We start from the raw sequence: 8,236 nt of genomic DNA on the forward strand, positions 1-8,236 counted from the left end.
GCAGCTGAGTGAAAAGCCTTGCATGGTGTGAGCAAGGGCCACAAAAAAAGAAAGAAAAAGTTGCCAATATACAACATTTTTATGCCATTTGAAAACCCCTTGAGGTACTGGGCTTCATAATTTAGAGAATTCCTTGTCAGTATGCATGTTTAATTATTACTATCGTAAGATAGGGTCTTGCCGTGTAGCACGGGCTGGCCTCCTGTCTTAGCCTCCCCAGAGCTGGGATCACAGGTGTTCACCTGGTTTAATTATTATCCCTTTATTTGTTGGTACAAAACTGTAATTCCAGGTACATGGGAGGCATAGGTAAGAGGATTGTGATTTGAGGACAGTGACATAAAGCAAGACCCTATCTGAAAAATAACCTAACGCCAAAAGGGCTTGGGAGCATGGCTAAAGTGGTAGAGTACCTGCCTAGCAATTGCTAGGCCCAATGTTAAAACCCCAGTACTGAAACAAACAAAAAGCCCCACTCCATGTCTCCCTGTCTCTGCTGACAGCCACAGTCCCTTTCTGTCTGGATGTCCATGGGGCTGGATATGGGCAGAGCCCTGACTGGCAGATGACCCAGGTACCATGGGAGTCCCTGGGAAGAAAGCTGCGGGAGCTCAAAGACTTTTTTCTTGTTTGTCCTGTTAGTCCTGAGTTGGTCACACTTGTGCCCATAGTATCTGAAGGAAGTTCTCTGAAGGAAGATGGCATGCAGACCTAGGGGGAAGTGTCAAGACCTAGGGGGATGTGTCAAAAGAGGCTGACCAGTTCCAGGCAGTCTTCCAGGCTTTTGCCTCAGTCACCATATGGTAAGCCCGTTAGAGGCACATTTGCAAAGTGTAGGTGGGGCCCTGCTGGACTCTCTTGTTAATGCTGGGAGCCATCCTAGGGTACATGACTGGCAAGGGCTACTAGAGTCCTAGGCAGGGTTTTCTGTGTGCATCCACACACAAGCACCAACTTAGAGTGGGAAGAAGCACCTGATGGCCAGGGGTGGGCAACCTGTGTTCCTCCAAGTTGGGGTCTTCCAGATTCCCGGGATTTCTGTGTGTTGGGCTGTCTGGCTGGTCACTGGAGGGGACCAGTTGTTCTCACACACATGCAGTGGGGCTCCTTTAACCCTGGCTTATAGAGCTTCCTGGGGACACCAATCCAGTCTCTGTTTACACCTCCTCTTTGGGGAACACCAGACTGGCTGCCCTTGTTGGCACGCCACTCAGCATTACACGGAGGGAACTTCTGCTTGTCTTTCTGTTCCTGTTTATTTTCCTCTAAACCTTTGGTCATCATGGCTCCTACCTGGGTCAGTTCCAGGGTGGGCAGCCTGTCCTCTCCATAGAACCTTCCGATCACCCTTCCAACAAATATATAATTCTTCTCATAGAAAGAAAGTCAATTATGAAGTGTCAGCATCTCAGAGAAGGACAGATCAGTTACATATCCACAAGGTCTGCTTCAGAGTAGCCTGTGGTCACAAATATTCTGGATGCATCCTGGCCACGACATCACCCGTGTGACTCTCACATGCTCAAAATCTTTGGTGAAAAGCTCATTCCTTGACTTCAACTCTTTTTCATATATTTTCAGCATAGCTGAGAATGTGGAAAGATGCTGAAAAAGTAGAGCAGCAGTGAGCAATCTCTACTTACAGGTTCCAGTTTAATTATTGAACATTTTCTGTATTGCTCATTTGCATTTTTTAACACCTAAACCTTTCTTCTGCCTATTTTTTTTACTTGTGTGTGTGTGTACGTATTTTGGGGTGCTGGAAATTAAATACAGGGCCTTGTGCATGCTAGGCAATCACTCTACCACTGAGTTACATCCCCCAGCCCTTGGTGGTACAGAGTCTTGGTATGTAGCTCAGGCTGGCCTGGAACTCACAATCCTACCTCATCCTTCTGAGTGGGCAGATTATAGATGTGCACAACCACACCTAGAATGATGTCTTTTCTCTTTCAGTTGTTCTCTGGCTTGTCCATGGGTCATTTTATTTTATTTTGCTTTTCAAATCTAAAACATGCCCCTAGAGGGCTGGGGATGTAGCTCAGTAGTAGAATACTTGACTAGCATGTGGAAGGCCCTGGGTTCGATCCCAGGCACCGCGGAAAAAGAAAAACAAAACAAAACAAAAAATGTCACAATATGCTGACCATGTATAGAACACCAGTGCTCATCTTCATATAACTTCTCCCTTTAGCTGTTTCTGAGTCTTTATTCTTTCCCCAAGAGTAATAACCTCTCTCTCTTCTTCTTCTTTTTGTGCTACTGGCCTTGTGCTTGGTAGGTAAATGCTTTAGCACTTGAGCTCTGACCCCAGGCCTATTATTACACTTTTTAATTGTTCTTTAGGTTTTTCTCTTATACTAATTGTATATCATATTTTTATAATTTAAAAAACTATGTATTTATGTCTTTAGAGACAGAGTCTTGCTATGTATCCCATGTTGGCCTTGAATTCTTAGTCTTCCTGCCTTAGCCTCCCAAGTGCTGGAATTATAAGCTTGTGCCATCATGTCCACCAAGGTAAAAATTTCTGATAACCTTTTGATTCTGAAAAAAACATTGTCCTTACTGATTTTACAGAAATTATTTCAAGGTATTTTCTGGGGAATCTATTTTTTTTTGACTAGCATTTTAATATTTAAATATGTTGCCATGCTATTGACATTAATCTAATGAAAAAAAAGAGCAATCAATCTTGTTTGTTTTTTGGTGGTATGGGGTTTGAACTCAGGGCTTCACACTAGGGAGGCCACTTGAGCCACACCTTCAGCCCAACAGCAATAGATCTTAACCATTAAACTGGTATGTGAGAGACAGAGGCCTGGCTGCAGTGGTAGAATGCCTGTCTAGCAAGGACAAAGCCCTGAGTTCAAATCACAGTATTGCAAAACCAAAAACAAACCCCACCCCCCAAACCAACCAATAAACAACAACAAAAAAAAAACCTGTTATGTGAAAAAAGAATAGTGTATACAGTATGCTGTCAGTATATACCAAAAAGAATGTATCTGCCAGGCTCATGCTTGTAATGTTAGCTACTTGGGAGGCTGAGATCAGGAGGATAGCAATTTAAGGGCAGTCCATGCAAATAGTTCTTAAGATCCTATCTCCAAAAATAACTAGAAAAAGTGGACTGGAGGTGTGGCTCAAGCCGTAGCAAGCATGAGGACCTGAATTCAAATCCCAGTCTCACACACACAAAAGAATATACCTACCTATATGCTTTTATAGATAGAACATCTTTAGAATAATGTAAAAGCAACCTAAAATTGTTAATGGCAACACTGGTTGATTCTGGAGACATGAAGTAAACTGGGGTGAAAGGGAATTTCCTCTTTATTGTATGTTCCTTTGCACATTTTGAATTTTATTCCACATATAGGAATTATTTTAAAATAGAATTTCATTATACAAATCTTCCTAGTTGGTAGTCTGGTGCTAGCTGATATTTGAATATCTACATTGCACATTTGATGAACATGGAATGAATGAATACATACTTGAATGAAATAAAGTGACTAAATAAGTGTCTTAAACTATAACAGCAATTATTAAAGTCCTGTGGAATCCATACTGTATAGGAGCAGTGTTACAATGAATGTACCAGCCCTAGCATGGTCATGCACATATATAGTCCCAGCTACTAAGGAGGCAGAAGCAGGAGCATCCAGAGTTCAAAGCCAACCTGGGCAAAGGTAGTGAGACCCTATCTCAAAAACATCACACAAGCAAATAGGGCTGGGGGCATGGCTCAAGTGGTAGACCATGTGCATGAGGCTCTGGGTTCAATCCCCAGTACTGGAACAAGTTAAAAAAAATGAATTTCTCAAAACCGTACCAAAGTTTAAAGCTATAAATGGCCACTGTCTGTAAGTACTTCAGAAAGAGTAGAAATGTGGTGTAGCTAAGCAAGAGCTTTGGTTGATAGAAGAGCATTTTTATAAAATTAGTTTGAGGCTAATACTTAAAAAATTCCTCAATAAACAAAGCCAGATTATCCTCTATCCATAAACCTGTGGAAGAATTGCTACTCATTGGCAAACCCCCTCCTCGGTCTAGAAGAATGAATCAACTCAAACTTTGTGTGAGACAGAGTGTCACTCTGCTGCCCAGGCTGGCCTCTTTCTTGTGTGCTCAGTGATTCTCCTGCCGCAGCCTCCCAGGTAGCTGGGACTAAGGCTGGGGCCACCAAGTCCAGCTAACTCTTATGAACGATTAATAAGTCATGCCCCTCATTTGGATAATGACTGTTTTGGCAACTTTGTTTCTACTAAATAGTTAGAATTCATAATTGTATGAAATTAAATTTTTTTTTCCCCAGTGCTGGGGAACCCAGGGCTTTGGGCATGCCCTGTATAGGAAAGCACTACACCCTATACCACAGAGCTATACAAGCAGCCCTAAATGTTTTCGGGTCTGTATTAGGGTTTGAAGTCAGGGCCTCACACTTGCTAGGTGGGCATTCTACCACCTGTGCCATACCCCCAGCCCTACTGCCTTATGTTGGAAGATAAGCAAAGCAGTTATCTGTTGTGTATTCACATCAAGCCTTAGGGACAGGCACGAATCTAGAAAGTTGACAGCTTCTTGAAGTCAAAAGAAGCAAGGGAAAACACTGGAATCCTAGTCATTTTTGTTGGGTAAGTGAAGATTGCATTGTGGAATTTATTGCTGCATAGATTCTTAAAGACATTGCCAGAAAAATAAAGACAACCAGATAAAAGTGGTTTTACACTGAGCAACTCCATGGAAAATGTTTGTAACAGTGCCTGACACACAGGACACAGGAAGAAGTGCCATATATTGTCATTATTATACGGACACCCAATGCTTTGAAACAAGAAGTATTTATTAGCCATACACCTACATCGACAGAAGTCAATTTTGATACCAAAGATGAAGCAGGCCTCTGTGAAGAAATTTACAGTACTACACTTTGAGGGAGAGAAGATAGGAAGTGACATCATTAAAGAAAGTAATAATTCAGTTTCTTTGTTACAATGTCCTTTGTAGTTCAACTGGAGCCCAGAATCAAAGGTTCAGGAAAGTTCACAGCCCACTGTTTCCAAACAAGTTTAAAAACACAAATCACTAATATTTGAATAGCAAACAGAAACAAATTACACAGTACCTACTTATTGCTTTTCAACAATTCTGGTGTCATAAAATTTAATCAAACCAAATGCCACATATATTTTGGATGTAAGAATCAAACTTTCCAAGGAAGTCAGACACTTGAGTAAGGACCTCTACTGTAATATAACCACCTTTGTAATTTCCCCAAACCCCTTTATGAGGGCAGCATGCCAACAGGCAGGCCAGGAAAATGACTGAGAAACCAGCTGCAGGTCAACTGTAATCCCGGGACCAGGCAAGTAGAGGCAGCAGGATCTCTAAGTCACGTTTGAGGCCAGCCTGGGCTACATAGTGAGACCCTGTCTCAAAAACCCAAAACTAACCAAAAAACTTTCCAACTGCCTAGAGTCCCAGTTTCATGCGAATGTCCTTAACTTTCACGTATAAGTGTTTCTACTTCTCAGTGCCTTTTTTTTTATTGGTGGGACTGGGGTTTGAACTCAGGGCTTCGAACCTGCAAAGCAGCTGTTCTACTGCTGAGCCACACCTCCAGTCCCTCGATGCATTTCACAATTCATATTTATTTATTTATCTAATAATTTTTATTATAAGTGACAACAATTTTTATTTATTTACTATTAAGTTTTGTTTTGAAGCACTAGTGACAAATCCAGGATCTTACACATGCTAACCAAGTATTCTACCACTGAGCCACACCTTCACACCCTTCACTGCTTTTTAAAAACAAAGGGAGAGTGAGGTATGGTGGTTGGTATACATGAGGGAGGCTGAGGCAGGAGGATCACGAGTTTGAGGCCAGCCTAGTGTACACACAAGATCCTATCTCAAAGACAATCAACAGACAGTAACAAAAAGGAGATGCAGGTCTTCAGAGGAGGTAGGGCAGGATAAGGAATTGAATTTGAAAACCAACACTTTTCCAAAAGTAATCACGCACCCCTGGAAGGAAACAGGAAATGAAACATAAATAATTTGGAGGTGGCCTTCCTAAGCAATTTATTAGAGGGAAAAAATAATTATGTAGAAAAAAATCTGGGAAATAGAAAAACTATAAAGCCTTATTAACTCACATTAATTATTAAGAAAGCTAAATTGAAAGGAGGTTCAAATTATGTAACAGAATTGCTATAAGCACTCCCTTATTAGTGTACTTGCCTCTCTTCCATGCTGTTATATACACAGCTTGCCAGGTAGGAGGAAGAAGCAACTCCTTATCCTCTTTTCTGTGAACTAAACCCAGGGCCTTGCACATACTAGGCAACTGCTCCATCACTGAGTTACATCCCCAGCCTAGGAAAAAGTGGCTTCTACAAAGCAGCAGCATTGTGTACAAAGGCTGGGGACTGAAGGTTCTGAACAGGAAACAGCCCCACATTTTCTTGTTTATCATTCCTCTAATCCCCATCCTGTCCAACTTCAAGACTTTGAACAAAATAAATGAATACAAACAACCTACTGGCAGGAGATGGTGGTACATGACTGTAATCCCTGCACCCAGGCAGCAGAGGTGGGAAGATAGAGTTTAACGTTACTTCGGGCCACAAAATGAGTTCCAGGCTAGACTGAACTACAATATGGAGGGGGAAAAATAGAAACCCTAGCACAAACTATGAGTTAAGAAGACTGAGATTTAAATGTCAGTTTGATAGTATTTATAAGGTAAACATTATTCAGTTTATGACTAAGCGTAACTTAGTGACACACCTGTGCATTTGGGGGATGGAATGGGATTGCTCTGGGTTCTTGGTAGAAGATCTTTGTTTGGGATTAGGTTGCAGGGGCTGGGAGTTCCTCCAGTAAATCCTGACGTCCATGCCTCACATTCCACTGGATTTTGTAAGTGGTCTCAGTAGCCATCGCAGCCTGAATTATGTACTCCTGTTACAGTTAAAGCACATTTGGGCTTTTTCATGCACCATGTGGTCTTGTCTGGGCTGATCAAATGAGTGACTAATGAAACAGAAGTGTTAGAAGGCTCTGGATTGACTGATCTTTAAATTGGAAATAGGAGTGAAAATCCATTATCTAGCAAGTCTGGGCCTAATGGAACAAGAGATGGAGGCAGACCCAGCCTCTACTTGGATATCCACACTGATGTGGTGCTTGTCGGCAATTTATGGCTTCATGCCTCTTGTTAACCGTTTGTATGGTGTATAATTTCTCCAGATTCTACTTCCTGCCATGGCTTGGAGACTACACTTTTGGCTCTGGGGTAAGAGTAGACCAGCTGTCCTGGGAGTAGGTGGCACAGAACCAAGGGTTCTTCACTACTACAAGATGCCCCATTTCTTTCTTGCTGGTACATTAGAGGTGGTACACAGGAGTTCAAAGCCCTCCCTCAGTCTCACGCCAGGAGTCTAAGATACTGGAGAGAAAAGACCTTGCCCATTTGGCTGTGGTGTCTGGGGCTGAACTGAAGGCTGTCTTGCACAAGATGAAGTGGCCCTTTCAGTCACTGTGGCCATGGTAGCCAAAATGGAACCACGGGTCTGGGACAGGGGAAAAATGGATGGAGCTGTAAGGCATTATCGGGAAACATGAATCCAGATCTGCAAAGCTGGCAATGGAAGGATCCCCATCAGGGAGGGGACTCCCAAATCTTGTTATTAAAATCCTTGTTCTGTGACTATGTTTCCCTGGGAGGTCTTTCATAAACCACCATAGGTACCCGGAGGACTCGGGCAAGACCCACCCTTTTCCCTACTTTTGAAATTCTGCAGCAGAGACCATGCTGAGGGACAAGCCTACTGCAGTGTTTTGCTTGCCCCTTTTCTCCACCAGCCCAACCCTCTCCACTTTCTAACCTACATTCAATTTCCTGTTATTGTGTGGTTCTTTCCTTTATAATTAAAAACTTATTGTGGTGCTAGGGTTTGAACTCAGGGCCCTGTGCTTTGTAGGCAGGCACTCTACAACTTGACCCATGCCCCTTCCCCTTCTTTGCTTTATTTTTCAGGTAGGGTCCAGCCTCAGGTGGAAATCCTCCTACCTACTGTCTCCCATGTAGCCAGGATTACAGCAATATACCACCACACCTGTCTTATTTGTTGAGATGGAGTCTGGATTTTTGCTGAGGGTGGTCTCAAAACTTGATCCTCCTAGTCTCTGTCTCCTGAGTAGCTGGGATTATAGCTGTAAA

General features: G+C 42.6%; 1 pseudogene; it reads right to left on the reverse strand.

Moving 5' to 3' along the window:
* Positions 1 to 955: 955 nt before the first annotated feature.
* Positions 956 to 1,487, reverse strand: LOC109697348 (neuferricin pseudogene; annotated as a pseudogene).
* Positions 1,488 to 8,236: the final 6,749 nt, after the last annotated feature.

Source organism: Castor canadensis, chromosome 12 (genome assembly GCF_047511655.1).
Source record: "Castor canadensis chromosome 12, mCasCan1.hap1v2, whole genome shotgun sequence".
NCBI classification, from domain to species: Eukaryota; Metazoa; Chordata; class Mammalia; order Rodentia; family Castoridae; genus Castor; species Castor canadensis.